Here is a 19,165-nt window from a genome sequence, read left to right on the forward strand (position 1 = left end):
CCGCTTGGCTGGAGCCAGGCCATGCTGCCGCCGCTGCCACCACGCAGCTCAGAGTACCGGGTCAGGCTGGGGCTCTGCAGCTGTGCTGCCCCAGGATCTCACAGCCCAACGCATTGCGGCGGAGTGAGCGAGTTGAGGCTGTGGGGGAGGGGGGAACAGCGGGGAAGGGACTGGGGGCTAGCCTCCTGGGCCAGGAGCTCAGGGGCCGGGCAGGAGGGTCCCGTGGGCCACATCCATAGTTTGCCCACCTCTGTTCTACAGATATGACCATAGAGATGTAAGTCTTCTGTTTATCTTTAGAACATGTTTGTCATGGGCAGTGGCTTTTCTTTGAGCAGAAGTGTCATTCTGGGATTTAACATACACACATAATTGTCTAGCATGGAAACACCATGTGATACATCTTACACATAGGAAACACCCTGGTATGTTCTATGGCCACTAGCAGTGAAAGTGACATAAGGTCACTAACATGTACCTGCTGCCAAAATTAAAGGATACCGTCATCTTTCATCCGCAGCTAGTTCAGGAAACTAAGATCAGTATTTCCTAACAGAGTATCCTACATTCTGTTCTAAACATGAAAACAAACCCTTTCAGGTGCCAGTGAATATTGTCAAATATAAAAAGGCACAATGGTTGGCAGCATATCAAACTTTCGCAAGTTATTTTTTCTTTTCATTATTTTCAGCCTTGACTAACCTGACCTTCCTTTAGTTTGGAATGTCAACAGAAATGTTAAATAAATCAGTACTTCATCTTTCTTAAAGATGTAAAAATAAATCCAAACCTAAAAATGTGGAGTCAACAACTTGTTAGCAAGAACTCAAAATGACCTTTCTATGGAAGATATTATTGCTAGGGTTTTGCTTCTACAGTCCATGCAAACCACTGTGTAGCCAGCCTCACATAGCAGGCATCAAAGATGCCTTTCACTTGTTTATCTTGGTTCATTCTGTACACATTTAATTATTTGGCTATAATTTGTCAAACTTGTTGTTTTCATTTTTAGCCTTTTTTCATTTAAGGGTACTTTTGGATGACTGTTTTATTCAGTACAGGTTTATTTTTTTAAGTAAAGGATTATAAAGTGATATTGGATCCTATGTGCCACTTTGATGTCAAATCTCCTAATCACTTCAATGAGAGCAAGACCAGGCTATTATTCTACTTGCATGCTATACTGCTGGAAAGTTGAAACCCCAGAATACAGTGCTCAGGCAACCACACCATAAAGGTACCAGGCCCATTGTCTTTATATTGAGAGTCTACGGTTTTAAAATTGCTATTACATTCAATCTGATTGGAAAAAAGGCATATATGCATTAGTGAAATGGTTATAACAAAAAAAAGTGCTGTAAAGAGCAAGAAGAAAAATCTTTAAAAGCTCACAGTAGGAAACAAAGATATAAAAGGCTAGCTTATACTTGGGAGTCAGTCTCACACACTGCTTCTAAGCACATTGCCAGCAAGCCATGGGGCAAATGAAAACATGAGGTGTGTGATGAATGTTCACTTGCTGATAATGCAGTAAATCAAAGGTATATACCAGATGCACAAATACATAATATTTACTTGTCTTTTACCAATAGCCTTAGGGAGATTTAAATAGTTGAACATGAAAACCTGCAAGCCTGTATCTGAAGGGTAGTGAGTGTACAGTCATGAAGGGCACCAAATATATGGGGAATGAGATGTGCTTACCACAATTAAAACACAAGAAACATGATTCAAGTGTGGACAATATATTTTAATATATGTTATATATATTTGTGCATATGTGTGTATCTAAAAATAACTAACTTACTCATGGCCTAATATCTATTTGCCTGTAATTCCATTCTTTTTACCAAACTGTTCAGCGTATTTCTATAGCGTATCTCTACAGCACATATTCAGTTTTCTTTCTTCCTTTCTTACCAAAATCTAAGTCCTCTCAAGAAACTATATTAAAACTACTCTTCCTCATGTTATTTCAGCCAATTAGAAACAAAGGCCCACGTTGTATTTCAAGACAACTCTTTTAGGTGCAATCAGCTATACTGGCCATTATTCTGCTGCTGCTCACTCTGAATTTTTTTTAACTGAAAAGCAAAATCTGAAAACTGTTCCACTGTGAAGCATATTTTAAGTATGGCCTTTTGCATCTTAACTCTAGCCCTCTGAAAACTCCATGTTGATGAAATTGTGAGATGCTTGCTTGAGAGAAAACTAAATCAGGCAATGTCATTTTCTTGTGTGGAACTGTCTTTGTGAATGTGAGAGACTTCTTTTTTTTGCCTTTTTGGAGCAGACTACAGAAGTGAGAAAGGAATGTTAAGCATTGAATCAATAGGGTTTGGAGAGAAAGACATTCAATATCTAAATTGACATGATATAAAAAACCATCATGAAAGTTGTGAAAAGAGCTAGGCAGTTTAAAATCCAGAGGAGACATCCACAATTTTACCACAACGCTGCATTCCTATTGGAATGTTTTAGTGGTTTCAGAATACCAAGATTCACTTTTATGATGGGTTCAAATCCCATCATGGCCAATTCAATACTACATACTTCCTCGGTAAGTAATTTGATTACTATTTGTTTTTTTCTGTGTGTATTTAAAAATCTGAAACCTTGCCTGCCCTACATGGATAGAAAAGTCCCCATGGCACTTTTCATAAAATGAGGGTTTTCCCTTGATGTCTTTGACCCAATATCCCATCTCTCTACTATGCTACATTGTGCTGAATGCTATTTGCTGACAGCCATCCTTGAATCAAAGCTTTGATCATCACCTTTGCCAATGTTCTTACTTTCTATAGAAGAACAGGCAGCATTAGCAGGGGCTTAACTATGACATTCCCAGGTAAAAGGTGTTTGCAAATGTGCATGTATGGAGACATGCATACACAACTTAGACTAAAACAGTTCAAGACAGAAATAGAGACAACTCCTCAACCTGAAGGGAATGTTAGTCATACCAATGACTTCAACATTGTATTTTTTCTTTCAAATCTTGGAAATTACACAGGGCTGAAATACATTCAGATATGACGTGTTCCTTCCATTACTGTCTTTTTAAAGAAGACTGCTATAATAAGCTGTGAACACATCACATATGATTTTAAGCTAGAAGAAAGGCACCAAGTTCATATTAGTACAGATTTGTACAATCAACTAATTACCGTATATGCTCAATCATAAGCCAAATTTTTTTAGTAAAAAAGGGAAGCACCAGAGCTGGGGGTCAGCTTATGAACTGGTATAGAGAGGGAGAGGTGGGACACAGCCCCCTCCCCCCAACAGAGGGAGCAAGGAGAGGCAGCACAGCCAGCAGAGCCAGAAGGGAAGAGGCGGGGCCAGAGTCTCTCCACTTCTGGCCACACTGATCTCCCCCCAGCCTCCAAAGCAGCTGCAGCTCCGGGGCTTGCAGGCTGCAGCTATGCCGCTTGGCCCCACCCCTCAGAGCAGGCTGTGGCCACGCTGCCCAGCCTGCTGGAGCAGCTCCAACCAGGTCAGAGACATCTTCTCCTGGCCCTCCCCTGATTAGGTGGAAAGGGAAGGGATGGGGAGAGTGTGGGGGTCCCGGACTGGGGGTGCGGTCATGTGGGGGGTGGTCAGAGGGGTTACTCCCCTGATCCCCAGCTTCTCCCCCTCAAAAAATTTCCCCACCAGTTGCTGTCCTGGACCATCAGGGTAAGCAGCTGGTGCGCCGGGACACTCTGTTTACTTAATTTACCTCTGTGCGTGCGGACGCTCGAGGTAAACAAAGCATCTCGGCCCACCAGCGGCTTATCCTGATGGCCTGTGAGCCAAAGTTTGCTGGCCCCTGAATTATAGGGTCAGCTTATGAACGGGTCATAAAAAATTTCCATTTTTACTTATCCATCTTGCGGGGGTCGGCTTATAAACGAAGCAGCTTATGATCGAGTATATACGGTAATTTTCTGCCTGCAACAGCACAGACAGCAATTTTTCATTCAGATTTTTCAGTCTCCCATAGCTCACAAAAATAAAGTATTGACAAAAATTCATCAGTCTGCGCTAGAGAGTTGGTGCAGGAATTTTGACACCCACTCTTTTGCTGTAAACTAGTGAACAAGCTCTAATATAGTCTATATAGTTCAGCTAGAGAGAGGCCAAAACCCAAATCTGCACCCATTCAACTTTTGGGAAGGTCTGGATAAGAGAAGGTTCAGGTCAAATGTGTAGCTAGAAGTGATCCATATTTGCCTGCTGCTGTTTGAATGCAACTGAAATCTCATTAGAGCAGCTATTCCTGTGAGACTTTGGCCCAAGATAATTGAAATCGCATAAGAGATGTGCCATTCAAGATGATCTTGCAAGATTTGAACCATTTCTGAAATGAGCGTGGAGGCAAGCAACAAAGGAATAAGGAGGCAAGAAGAGCAGGCAGAGTGTGGGTTGCAAGGCGGGAAGCAATAAGAGAAGATGGATGACATGTAGTCAGGGTAAGACAGAACAGCAGGAAAAGAAGACTATATTTGATTTTCAACGGGAAAGATAATAGTCAAGGAGGCCAGATAAAAGGCAGTTACAGTAGTAACCAGATAAGAAAAAAGCCTGGTATGTACAAGAGTGCTAGCATGGGAGGGGAAAGCTTTAAAAATATAACAGGAAAAGGGAGAATGAGGATGTGAGGAGAAGAGGCAAGAGAGGAGTCAAAGATAACCTAAAGGTTGCGAGCTTGAGCAACCGGGAGTACAGTGGAATAGCCAGTGGCCATGGAAAAAGGGCAATGAGGGGAGAAGACCCAAAACGGAGTTGCTGGGAGGTCACAAGTTATTTTAAAGGGGCCATGGTATTGACATTCTTACTTCCGCTCTGCCTTCAGAGCTGGGCGGCTGGAGAGCGGTGGTTGTTGGCCAGATGCCCTGTTCTGAAGGCAGCGCCCCAGCAGCAGTAGCGCAGAAGTCAGGGTGGTGATACCATACCATGCCATCCTGACTTCTGTACTGCTGCCTTCAGAGCTGAGCAGCCAGAGAGTGGCGGCTGCTGACTGAGGGACCAGCTCTCCAGGCAGCAGCACAGAAGTAAGGGTGGCAATACCATACCCATACCATGCCATTCTTACTTCTACTGGCGGTGGCTCTGCCTTCAGAGCTGGGCTCTTGGCCAGCAGACGTCACTTTCCAGCAGCCCAGCTCTGAAGGCAGCACTGCTGCCAGCAGCAGCATAGAAGTAAGGGTAGCAGTATCACAACGCTCTCCCCTACAATAACCTTGCGACCCCAACACAACTCCGTTTTGGGGTCAGGACCCCTACAATTACAACACTGTAAAAATTCAGACTTAAATAACTGAAATCATGAAATGTATGATTTTTAAAATCCTATCACCGTGAAATTAACCAAAATGGACCATGAATTTGGTAGGGCCCTAGACATCTGTAACTCAAAACTACTTACTGCCAATACCCTTAAAATTAATTCAACCCACAATCAAGTTTTCACAAATCAGTTTCCCTCACCCCCAGACAAATCAAAATTAATCTCCACATACACGTGCACAAGATCAATTTATTTTCCCCAGTCAAAACCAGTTCTCCCGCACTGAATCTCATTCTCCTCCCTACGTACACTTGCAATCACAACCCTTCCCCTTGAAGCACATTTCTACTCTAGTCTTTGTCCTTCAGAAGTCCTGGTCTCATGGAAGCCCCTTCCAAGTTCTCACTCCAGCTTCATCCTTTTTACCCCGTCTCCTCAGAGGGCAGCAGTCCTGGCATATCTTTGTCTTTTTCTTTGTCTCCTCCCACTCCTCTAGGCAGGAATCCCTACATCCTGGTTTCTCTCCACTTCTTTCTCTGATGCAATTGTCCTCCTTCAGTCTGACTTTTCTGATTCCCATTAAGGATCCCTCAGTTCTCATTTTCCTACTATATGGTAACAGCTGATCCTTGTCAAGCTCAAGGGGTTCCAGGGCATTGGATTCCACTCAGCAGTGGTAGCTATTCTGTCTCCCAGTCTGCTGGTAGGGGCCTGTCACCTTCACTCCCCTCCTCCAGTTTCAGCAGCAGACACTAGCAGCAGTTCCAGCTTTATGTTTAGACATCCTGGCCATACTTGCACATAGGGGGCTGGGACTGATTGCACCATGTGGCTGCCCACTTTCCTATGGACCACAAGGAAGAGTTCTATGGATCACAATATGGAAAGCAGACACAAACCTTCCAAAACCCAAATCAAAATATTTTCCTTATTGTGCTGCACTCCATGTATGTAAGTTTCTATTTACTGTCCAAGATGTGTGTGAGGTTGAATGGAAGATGATGTAAATAAAGATTTGTTCATTATTCAGTTTGAATAGTTTAGTTTTAAACAGCTTTGCAGTTGCTGTTAAATGGACAAGTGCTGCTCTCAGGAATAGACTCTTATCTAATATAGCACAGTATATTTAAAAAGAGGTTCGCCTTCAGTGACTCATTCTTAGCAAATAACTCAACAAATCCCTGTATATCAGTCCAAATACCAACACTAGACATTACCTTCTGTGAATGGTTACATTTGGATTTTCTCTACACACATTTATTATATCACTATTTGATTTTCATTTGCTACCTATGATTCCTAAAATGTAAAGAAGAAGGATCTTTGTGTCTCCAAACTGGTTTCTTTTTTTAATGCTGCTCATTATTATCTTAATTTGAATTTCCTCTCCTACGTCAAAATAAAGGGTAATGAAACAGAAAAGCATATGTCACTGGAATTATGTTCCAAGGTTTTTCCAGCAAATTCATGTTAAAGATTCCATTTTTTACTTTAAAAATGTCCTCCATATTGAGCCAGATTCTTGTTTCATAAGCACATAAGTAGTCCATTTACTTTAAGTACATGTTTAAGCATTTTACTGGATCAGGGAATTAGTCCTCCGTATACTTTCTTCTTACTGTTTGTTGGCCAAAGACACCAGTGCCATCCTTACAGAAAGTCAAATCTACTGATATTTCAATCTGTGGTTCTAAGGAGCAGATTCTCAATTGTTGTAAATTGACATAGCTCCATTACACTAACTGAGGATCTGCCCCAAGTGTTTTAAACCTAATCTTCAGACCTGAATCTATCCACTCCAACAAATATTTGTAGGGTGTTATATTTAAAACCATTTACAGATGGATCATGAACAAAACCCACCCACTCATCATCTGTCTTTAACTGAGGACTTGCCTGTAGTCTTCCTGTATCTTTTTATGCATTTCCTTCTAGTTTTATCTATGCTATGTGAATATGTATCAATAAAATAAAGTAAAAATCAAAGGAAGAAAAAAGGAAAATGTGGGCAAATATTGTTAATAACACCCAAACACTGGGGTTTTAATATAATTCAATTCTGGAATAACATACCAGCTATCAGGTTGGTAGATTGAGGCACCAACAGAAAATAATAAGATCAGTACGATCATATTTTCTAATGCAGTTTTAAACGTTTCTCATAATGTTGCTTCCACCAAGATGCACTGTGTGCAGAATTTGTACCACTAATTCAACTTTCTGATCAAATGTTGCTCAATTCCTGAAGTGAATTCACTGCAATTACTGCCATGAGGGAAATAAACAGGATTTGGCTTTCTGCAGTGGTTAGACTATGTGGAATATACTCTTAACTTTTTTAACATGACACATAATATTATGCTCATATCTTTATTACTTCCACAGTATTAATCTGTGTGGTACTTTTATCTAATTAAAATAAACACTTTGATTCTCTTTAACAGTGTAAACAAAGGGATGTTTTTTGCTTACTTCATTGTCCCCAAAATGCAAAATCTCCATGTGTTTAAGAAAAACATATTTCCACAAACTTACAACTTTCCCTCCCACTACACACACACACACTTTTTAAATTTAAAACTATTTACAATTTCTGTTTGTTTTTAAATTCCTACTGTGACTGGAGGAGAAAGTTTTTAAGGTTTGCTGCTCTGCATGTACTGTAGGCATAAAGAAAAACTGTATCTTCTGGCTTGAAGTAACTCACAGCTAATTGTTTTCCTGGAAGCCTTGTAGATGACGGATTCATTCCATCTTCTTTATTAATTTATTTATTAGCATCTATTGTTTTACCACCAGGTGTGTGTTTGTCTAGAAAATGTTTTCTCCTTGTAGGCCAAAGAAAAAGGCCAAGAGACCTAAACTGGAAAATAACCTCATCCAAGCTCCTCCACAGGGAATCCAATAGCCTCAACTGTATGATTCCACTGAATAAAGGCACGCACGGAAGCTGTGAGGATTCCTTGTTACTACACTATAAGGTGCTAAAGGACAATGCTTACTCCGGCAAACTCCTACTGACTGCTACTGAAGAGGTTTTGGAGTAAAATTTGCTCCTCTCCAAAGAGCTGGCAAAAATCCTGTGAATCTCTAGTTCAATGGTTTTCAAAATTTTTAGGCTGCGTACCCCTTTCCAAATAACGCAGTCTATCGCGTATTCCCATCTGAGATAGGTCATAATACATCTATGAAAACAGAGGGACGGGGGAAAGGTCTGTAAGGGATAGGTCTGCCATTACAGGATTTTTCTCGCATATCCCCCTAGAGGTACGTGTACTCCAGTTTGAAAACCATTGTTCTAGTTTGAAGATTTAAGTGAGATGTAAGTGGTGTGCAGGTCTGTGCACCGGGGGTGAATATTACACTTTGTGCTATATTGGTTTCTTAGAGCTCCCACCCACCCATTCCACAGCAAAGGAAGTTGGAAGTCACTTGACTCTGCCACAAGCGTCTCCTTGGTGGAGTTTCCACCGATCCTCTTCTATGCCAGCAGAAGCCTAGGCATCATTCACAAGGACAGTTAGGTCATGTCAGTGTTTTCTATTGTGCAGTGTGATTTCAAAAATATATTGCATTTTTAAAGTTAAATATATTGCATATGTATCTACCCAACTACCATATATACTCGTTCATTAGCCTGTTCATTTATAAGCTGACCTCCCCAACATGGATAGGTAAAAATAGGAAAAACATTGGAAAACTTTGGCTCCTGGCCCATCAGGGTAAGCCACTGGTGGTTCGGGAGGTTTTGTTTACTTGGAGCGTCTGCAGGCATGGAGCTCCTCAGCAAACTGTGGCTGCAGTTCGCCGTTCCCAGCCAATGGGAACTGCGGGAAGTGGCACACCACTTCCCGCAGCTCCCATTGGCTGGGAACAGTGAACAGCAGGCACAGGGAGCTGAGGGGTTTCATGCCTGCGGACACTCCAGGTAAACAAAACTACAGTGTATTAGATCAGTGATCGGCAACCTTTGGACCGTGGCCCGCCAAGATAAGCACCTGGAAAGAGTCCAGTGGAGGGCAAGAAAAATGATTAGGGGGCTGGAGCACATGACTTATGAGGAGAGGCTGAGGGAACTGGGATTGTTTAGTCTGCAGAAGAGAAGAATGAGGGGGGATTTGATAGCTGCTTTCAACTACCTAAAAGGGGGTTCCAAAGAGGATGGATCTAGACTGTTCTCAGTGGTAGAAGATGACAGAACAAGGAGTAATGGTCTCAAGTTGTAGTGGGGGAGGTCTAGGTTGGATATTAGGAAAAACTATTTCACTAGGAGGGTGGTGAAGCACTGGAATGGGTTACCTAGGGAGGTGGTGGAATCTCCTTCCTTAGAGGTTTGGGATGATTTAGTTGGGAATTGGTCCTACTTGAGCAGGGGGTTGGACTAGATGACCTCCTGAGGTCCCTTCCAACCCTGATATTCTATGATTCTAAGCACCCTGGCGGGCTGGGCCGGTTTGTTTACCTGCCGTGTCCACAGGTTCGGCTGATCGCGGGCAGAGGGATGTGCTGGCCGCTTCCTGCCACCCCCATTGGCCTGGAGCGGCGAACTGCGGCCAGCAGGAGCCACGATCCGCTCTACCTGCGGACGCGGCAGGTAAACAAACTGGCCCAGCCCACCAGGGTAAGCACCCTGGCGGGCTGCATGCCAAAGGTGCATTCTCATAGCATCTGAGGTTTTCCTAAAGTTTGCTTATGGCATAAATGTATAGTATGAATTTGATGAGATAAAATGCTGCAAGCTATATATATTTAACTAGCGTTTTTATTCTATCACACTGTCCATTGTATGCCTACTAATACAATAGGAGGAAAAATGCAATTCTTGTATCCATTAAACGATTTAGACTATGTTCACAGTGGAAAATTATACAATGCTGTATTTTTTATATTTTCCTATTTCCATTGATTTACTGAGGAATTGCAAAGCTAAAACTGCTGTACCATTTTAAAAAAATAGTGGCAAATCTGTAACAAGAACTAGATGAAAATAATTACTTTAAAAATGTTTTACTTAATAGTATTGATAACACTGTGCATTTCTATAACAACCTGCATTCAAGGATTTCAAATTCTTAAAGTTCTTATTCAATTAATCCTCATAACACCACTTAGGTATTTAATTATCATTCTTGTTTTCAAAGAGAAACTGAGGCACACAGGTTAAGTAGCACAAACACTGTGATATAGCCAGAAATAGAAACCCAATTCTCCAGCGACCTGTCCTATGACTTAAATCTAAGCCCATCTTTCCTCATTTTTAAAAGACTGGTTTATTGTCAGCACATTTTTAAAGCTTTGTAGACAAAAGTAAAAAGTTAGCATTAGCACATATCTAGTTAGATCCAGACATAAATTTGCTATAGTAAAGTATTTGTATTTATGTAATAAATTCTAATTTAAAATCCCGCAAAGAGAGAGGGTCCATTAGACCTCTCTCCTCTATAGTTCATCATTCCTCACTTAGAAGTTGCCCTGAAGGATCAGCTCCTACTTCCTTGGATGTTAATTGGAATTGTACTATTGAATTCAATAGAAACATAAATGGTCCCTGTAGCGGGGATACCATTCACACGGCTCATTCTTGTGGCCACAGGTGTTTCCACAGTGCCCTCCATCTGCCTCCTCTCCTTAAGGCCTCTTAGGAGCACCATACAGTCTCTCTTAGGGTAATCATCAGCCTTCCTCTGAAACTGGGTCAGCAACCAAAAGTAATTTAAAATAGTCCTCAGTGTCCCAAACACAAGGTCCACCATAGCACCTCCAGAGTTCGCATGCAACTCTGATGCTCCTGCTAACCACAGAGACTTTATTCTGTCCAGCAAAAACTTAGACTTCTGGCTCTACCTTTCTTCCTCTGTCAGTGTGCACCCTGTTCTGAAAGGGAAGGTGGCATACATATATCTCCTTAGGAGAGCTCCTTCCAGTTGGCCAGGAGAGAAGGGAGCTCTGCCCCCACCTATACTACAAGGCTTCTGATCCCAGGCCCTTAAAGTAACTGTGTCCTGAGTTCATTTCATCCTACTGCTAACTTCCTGGGACGACCACCTCTCTTCCAGTTTGGGTGGTTCCTCAGCCTGCGCTCAAACCAACATCCCTGGATGGGGTTTTCTGGCCCCTCTTAGGTTTAAAAGGCCAGTTCACCCCATTACAGTCCTCAAGTTGATGGCAACTCTTACAATTAGTATTCCTTCCTAACTTCTTTACAGTTAGCAAAATCAAGGAAAATTCCATATGCGTATGTGCACAAGTGAAGATGGCTTTGTGCAGGATGGAATGTGTAACGTGATCACAAAAAGTTTCTCACCCTTTTGGTACATTTTATTTTGGGAGATCAGAGTGCATTCCTCACAGTGAACTTTATATACTTCTTAAAGTGCAGGGCCTGTTTAGACCATAATCAAGTTAAAAATGTGTCCAGTCCTTATTAATATTATGCCAGTGATGTATTGTTATAAATACTGATTTATAATTCCTGCTTTATACAGGAGAGAAAAACACTTATATTAACCCAGGCACAGGAAACCAGATATTTTGGTGTGTGGGTTGGCAAGATGGACAGTGATTACAGATTAAGACATGGTGTAGAGCCAAAACTGCTGCTGACTCTTCCTTTCTCTGATCTGTGCCTCCCTCTTTTCCTGTTTTTACTTTCATTTTATCTTGCAGTCTTCAAAGGCTTCACTAGTTTTGTCTGACCTGAAACAAATTTTTTCTCTGTTTTTTTTTTTTTGGATCGGCCAACAAATAAAAAAAATCAGTTGTTTACAAAGCCCCAGTCACGGACTCTTTTTTCTCTTTCAGAGGGAAATTTACCTACTCACTGTGTTCCGAATCTCTCTATTATTTATGTCATAGTAAGCAAAATAACTTAATAGTTCTATAGTTGTCAAATATATTCTCTCTATCACTTGAATTCCTGTACTATTAAATTGTTAACCTGCTTTAGAAAGGGAGCTACTTTCTCCTAATTTGGGACTATAATCTGGTTAATGTATGTAATTTTCAATTATTTTCAGCATTTTTCTCTAAAAATGTGTGTTTTCAGGTATCATTGTTGTCTTTTTTCCAGAGCCTGAGTAAGTCCGGAAATTTCATATTCCTTTCAGTAGTTTCTCACGAGATATGAAAAAAGTATTCATAGAAAGCAGTTGTATTTGGTTTTAACATTGTTAGCATTTCCTCTCATGAGGGATATTAAATAATTTCATGCACAACTGCTCAAAATATTTTTTAAACTTCTGTAAACACAAGATTGCCAAAATCTAACATATGTTATGTGGTATTTAATCCTCAAGAGGAACTAAAGGAACAAAACACTTCTGTTAAAGTAATTAATAAGCACCAATACAGACACTGTACCTAGAATCTGTTCCATGAAAATGAATCATATCCTCTTATAAGTCACACCCAATATTAACATTTTAAAATGTTCAATACACAGCAATATTGGTTAAACTGAACATCGAAGTCTTATATCTATAGATCTAATCATTAAACCTACGCATGCCTTTTGGAGCTCTTGAATTGGAATAAAAACAGGGAAGAAATTTGTGGAAAATTAATTTTGTCTATGAGAAATCCATTTTGGCAGGGCACATGAATTCAATGTGGGATTAGCCATTAAGGTGAAAAGTGTACACTAACAAATTATTCAAAATCAATTAAAAAGAGAGAGTTCCCATCTCTCTGACCTTTTCAAAGGTATTTTTAGTTACCAGTTTTCACTGGTAGAATTCACAGGTAAGTCTCACACCAGTTTTCTGTTTTGTTTCATCTTATTATATGATGAACAGTCTGTCAATGCCAGGGAAGTACTACAGTCAAAAAAAAGAATAAGGTGAAAAAAATACTTTGCTTTTAGTTCTCCATATTCTTTTATCTAAATATTTCTAAACTTAGATACAATGAAACCCATAGTAAAATGGGCTAAATTCAGGTGACGTGTAAGATGGTTGTCATAAACAGGTAGTAAGGGTTAAGGTCTCTTTTACCTGTAAAGGGTTAACAAGCTCAGTAACCTGAGGAACACCTGACCAGAGGACCAATCAAGGGACAAGATAATTTCAAATCTCTGTGGAGGGAAGTCTTTGTCTGTGTCCTTTGTTTGGATTGCCGTTCTCTCTTTGGATTTAAGAGAGGCCAGACATATTCTTCAAGTTCTCCAAGGTTTCCTGAAGTATTTTCTTCTATTCAGTATAGTGAGTATTAGAAGGCAGTTTAGTCTTATAATTGATTTCTACATTTGCAATTGTGTGTTTGCTGAAGAAATATCTTTATTTCTGTTTGCTGTTACTTTGATTATTCTGAGCGGGGGGGGGGGGGAAGCCTCTCCAGGTTTATAAGTTAGACCCTGTATATTTTATCCTGGTGATACAGAGATAGTGTACTTTTTTTCTTTCTTTAATAAAATCTTTTCTTTTTAGAACTTGATTGATTTCTTCCCTTGTTTGGATTTTCAGGGGAAGGGGAGGGGGAAAAGTGAATCCCTCTTTGTTTGATTCAAGGCGTTTGAATCAAGGTATCTCTCCCAAGGACAAGGGGAGGGGGAAGAAGGTGGGGGGAATGGATTATTTTCCTTTGTGTTAAGATCCAAGGAAGTTGGGATCTGTGTTCCCCAGGGAAAGTTTGGGGGAACAGGGAGTGTACTAGACACTGGAATTTCTAGTTGGTGGTAGCATACCAGATCTAAACTAGGATTTTAGTTTAGAGGAGCCTATGCAGGTCCCCATCTTGTGAACGCTAAAGTTCAAAGTGGGGAATAAACCTATGACAATGGTATAAGATAGATCCCTTTTATTACCCTCAGACTCCTTTAGACCTACTGTAACCAAATGCAGAACTCTTCTGTTGAGTGGTAAAACTGAGTGATTACTGCTGAATCATTCTGGGTGCAATTACCTCCTATCAGGATTACTGTAGCATCTGTACTCTGATACTATGGTGATGGACAGCAATACAAAATCCTAAAATATAAACGAGGATGGGAGTGTCAGTTTGCTCCAGAGGAATCATGAAGGAGCCCTATGAAAACCCAAGCTCAAGGTAGAAACTTAGGCTGAAGTTTTTGTTGTTGTTTCTGAGGTACCAATTCAGCAAGACCCCAGGAAGGCGGTTAAATTTAGGCACCAAATTATAGTCTTTTTCTCTCTGAGGATAGGGTAGAGACCTAGTCTGGTCACACCAAATTATATCCACATTGCTGATATATAAGGAGTTTATGTTGATGTCACACTCTAGAAGATGAAAGAAGGTGTAAATTACTGTAGATCCTATCCTTCTTTTGCTTAGACCTTCTTATAGTTATTCAGGGTGTAGACTTCCTTACCCATCAGCAGAGTGGGTTTAAGAAGACCTGTGGGTTTATGGAGTCTGAGTTTGACAGGGCCTAATGAAGGCTAACTCACAGCACCTTACACATCACCTATTTAAATTGGCCCTTCACATTTATTCACCAACAATCTAACCCAATCAACCATCCCAAGCCGTTGCCAGGGATTTTACAGTATTAAATTATTTTATTAGGTGACCACTGGAATAGAGCACACCAGTTTAACACAGCTGAGGATCTGCCCTTGTACTCCTGAAGCAACCAGTGACCACCCAGAATAGATTACAGATACAGCTGAACCACTTTGGACTGCAAAGTCTGGAAAGTTTACACTGCATATGAACAGGCAATGATGCACTTTACAAAATTTTGCAAATTGCTTTAAGCTTTTATACTGAAACACCAGACAGCAGTTAAATTTAATACATATTAAATTTGTATTTTACTTATGTTTGGGGTAATTGGTGGACAGAGCAATGTTTCTGCTTCAAACAACATTTTAAATACATGAAAACCTGTCTGTGTATTAAGCTTGTATTTCAATTATTCTATAAAAGCAAAAGTTTATAAAACAATGGAATAATTTTGGTATGACAAGTATAATTTAATCTTTTATGAGACTATGTTTAGTTTTTCAAGGGAATTTCGTAGCAACCTTCGTTGACTCATCTCCCTCAAGAGACCACTTTTTTGTTGGTCCTCTGGGTAGTCCCTTTGGCATAATACTTTATATGTGGGTGATTCGATGTTTCAGGGCATTGAATACAGAAACCAATTTCCTGGTCACCAGTTCAGATACTGCTAGATAAGTATCTTGTAAAAGTTATTACAATCCAATCACACTATTTAGTGGCCTACATTAAATGAGTTGGTGGTCTCAATTCAGGTTAAAGAGAACAGGTGTACACAACACAATTGACACTAATTGGCCCCAGTGCTGGCAGCCAGAACGAAGATGGAATTGGCATAGAAATGGAACAGGGCTTTCAAACCTAGAGGTGCTCTCTCCAGTTCAGTGTTGAGGTAAATTAGAAGAGCAATGCAAATAAGTCTGGACTACTTGCTCATGCAATATCTTTGCTGTGGATAAACTAAATACATGTTTATATAAGTAATAAGTTAATCAAAATATGCACCAATGGGGTAGCCTCATTTTATTTCTATACAGTTTTATCCACAACAGTCAATGTATACATATGTAGCCAAATTCAGTGTTGGAATAGGTAGGAGTTTACCTGCTTACTCCAGTATAGAATTTAGCTCACAGTATAGACCTGTATAAACTGCGTTTATTTTTACAGGTAGCGTAAGAGGTTTTTATACCTAAAAAGAGAATACAGAGGTACATTCAAAGGCCATGGAGCTTGGCTCATCACCAGGTCAAGCATACCTCGTTCCAAGCTGCCAGGCTGTTGAGCATACAGAAGCTTAATTAAATCAATGGGAAATTCTGAAGTGCTGATTAAAGAACAGAGGAGAACAGAACACAAGGTTGCTCTTTCTCCCAACACAGGATTCATAAAACAATTGGTAAGTGGTGTGTTCAGCAGAGAGGTGATTTGCATATGTGGCATACAGAATTTTCTCCATAAAGGTGTTGGACTGAAATTCTTGCAGACTAAAGTACTTTATTCACAGAATAGGTATAGCATAAGCATCAGTACTATAAACTACCTTACACTATTTCACTAATCTGCCTCTCCTTTGAACAGTGGGGAGCTTTTATTGTTACTTTATAACTTTCTAGCTCTGACACAAAAAAAGCAGTGTATTGGGTCCCCATGAGGGCAGGCATCTTGTCCTAGCATGGCAAGATTTCTCTTGTATTGGATGATTCTGTCAGCATATCTGAGTGTGCACCATTGCTTAGAATGAACTGACATTTGGGCATAGTGCCAGAATTCAGCCTTCAGTGTACTGCAGAGGAAACAATGTGTTTTTTTTCTTGTACATATTCTGCAGTGAACCACAAGAGAAATGCTTGTAATCCACTGCAGTGTGAGAGATAACTTTATTAAGCTTATACAAAAAGGTGTCTAAGGCTTTTGTTAACCTAACAACATTAGGAATAATTCTGAGAACTAAAACTATAATAAGTCGTTCATATTGCACTCCCCCACTAGAGATTTTTTTTCTTCTTAAATTAATACTTAAAGTTTTCAGTAGGCTGCATGATGTCAGCATTTTGTTCTGCTACCTTATATTTCAGTTTTATGTAGCCCACTTATAAAACTGTATTTGATTGCTCTTCAAAGTGATCTTTCAGTGGATTTAGATTATTTTTAGCCACATTATTTGTTCAATGAAATGATAGAGCTTGAGTTAAATAATGAAGGAGGAAACTGTTTGGAACAAATATGAAAGGGACAATGAAAATGAAATTGTAGGAGGATAGACCTGATCCAGTTTCCAGTGCAGTAAATTAGTTTTGCAACATACTTCATTAAGAGCAGCATGATGCTCCATAGGAGGGAAAAAAGGAACAAGGTCAGTATATACGGACTTCTGAAAGGTTTTTCCATGATCCAGTTTCTTTATTTTCCCACTTACTTGTACATAGCAAACATTCTAATTTGTTGCGTTTAGAAAGAATCCAAAATTCTGATACTATGAAACACAGCTGTCCTTGGAACCTGCTGCAAGCACTTACCCACAACTGCCAGAGCTCTGTTCATTTTTGTTGACATTGTCAATGACGCTGTTGCACAAAACATGAAGTAAACAAAACTGAGCCATGTTTGCTTCTGCACCACTGGATATTCAGGGGCACAAATCCTTCCTTCTTTCCCCCTCCAAGGAATTCAAACAGTAACCCCAATGGTTATTTGGATTAAGCAATTGTTGGGACTGATCTCCCCGATGAAAAGGGGGGCTGTTAATTTCACCTACAGAGAAGCTGACTCTCTTATGTAGACGAGTCTTCCCTTTGTTTCACCCTTTCTTTCATACATACCTATTCCATTGCTATGATGACAAAAGAAGCTATTTTTAAAAATGCATATGTATTAGGTTAATAATTAGACATTATCAATAAAAATAATGGTTTTAAAAGCAATGCTCCAAAATGAGTTTTGTAGGTGAAAGTTAGCAATTGACAAGGACAGATGGCCTTGATATACAGATGTGATGCTTGGCTGGCATATTTAAAAATGTTCCATTTTATTACTTTATTTAAACAAACCACCTGATTCAGACCTCATTGAGTTATTTGTTTGCTTACCTGAAAGCCTACACTTCATTACGCTATGATATTCTTGTCACTGCTCTGAGCCCACCTCTTTGGCAATAGTTGTAACTAGCAGCATCAAAGAGGTCCATAAATAAGGTTTCATTCATGTAGTTATGACAACTGATGAAGTCCTTTTGACCATTTATTTATACAGAAAAAAAAATCCTAACTGTATCTCAGTTGGCAGTTCAAACTACTATATGAAACAAGTCTCTCAAAAGAGAAACTTCAATTTTTCTATTACTTACTTCAGAAATAAGCCATTTATTAAGCAAAATCACCATTCTGTTTACACATAATAATCCACACTGATGTCTGTAGGTCTTTCAAATTTGAGCTTCCAGTAGTAATATTACACTAAAGCAGAAACAAAGCTTTGACTGAAAAAAAAATCCTTCCTTTTTATTCCTAATGCCAGGAGTCAACTATTTATTAGCTAACTGTATTTTTTTTACACCATACTATGTGTAAATATTAACTCAGAACACCTGGAACACATGATCACTGGCCTTTCAAGTTGCAACATCAAATGGATGCTACCCAGCTAGCTATTCAGACTATAGTAGGATACAATTTATGAATGTCAAAACTTTCTTCCATTTCTTGCATCATAAATTGGGTATTGGAATTTATTAATTGAGAAACTATTTCTACTGCTTTTATATGTGAAGAGATTGAAAACATTATCCCGGTAAGGGATAATATATGAAAGCTAAACATTGCCTCTTGTATGTAAAAAGTATGCAACTACCAGCAATTGACTTTATCTATTAAACACTTTGCAACAAAAAACACATAGAGAAAGGCAACCCAGCATGATTTCTGTTTTTTCTATTTCTTCAAGATTTAAGGAGTTAGCCAAACTCACATTTACTTGGTACATAGTCTTGTTTGAGATTTATATCTAGCAGCAATGGTGATTAGCCTTTAGCTATTGTGAGAAATACTCATGCTTACACTGTAATGATAATTTCTTTTAAAATATATCATAAGAAAATTAAACGTACTTCTCATACCTGCAATAATTTATCCTTTGCTGTTGTTCCATTTTCCTCTGGATCGGACCACTTTTCGTTATAGAAACCCCAGGATACCATTTGTAACTGTGAATAGCTGCAAAGTCCACTGAAAAAAGAAATGGTTTGATCCAACTTGTCTGATTTGCAGAATATGTGTATTCGTTATCAACAGATATAAAAAAGCAAGTATACTATTACACTGAGTTACTAACAGCATAGACCATCAATAACTGCAATACTTTAATACGCTTTGGGCCAAATTTATCATTGATTTAAATAGCTACAAATATTATTTTCAAAGTTTGAAATCTCCACAA

The 19,165-nt window shown here is 39.5% G+C and overlaps 1 long non-coding RNA gene across 1 annotated transcript in view; it reads right to left on the reverse strand.

Annotated features, from left to right (window-relative positions):
- The window catches only part of LOC123376992, a 66,509-nt gene extending 47,554 nt beyond the window's left edge, over window positions 1-18,955 (reverse strand). The window contains exon 1 of the long non-coding RNA XR_006582025.1: window positions 18,846-18,955. This is a non-coding gene — a long non-coding RNA (uncharacterized LOC123376992). The remainder of the gene's footprint in view (window positions 1-18,845) is intronic.
- Window positions 18,956-19,165: the final 210 nt, after the last annotated feature.

Source organism: Mauremys mutica, chromosome 9, assembly GCF_020497125.1.
Source record: "Mauremys mutica isolate MM-2020 ecotype Southern chromosome 9, ASM2049712v1, whole genome shotgun sequence".
NCBI lineage: Eukaryota > Metazoa > Chordata > Testudines > Geoemydidae > Mauremys > Mauremys mutica.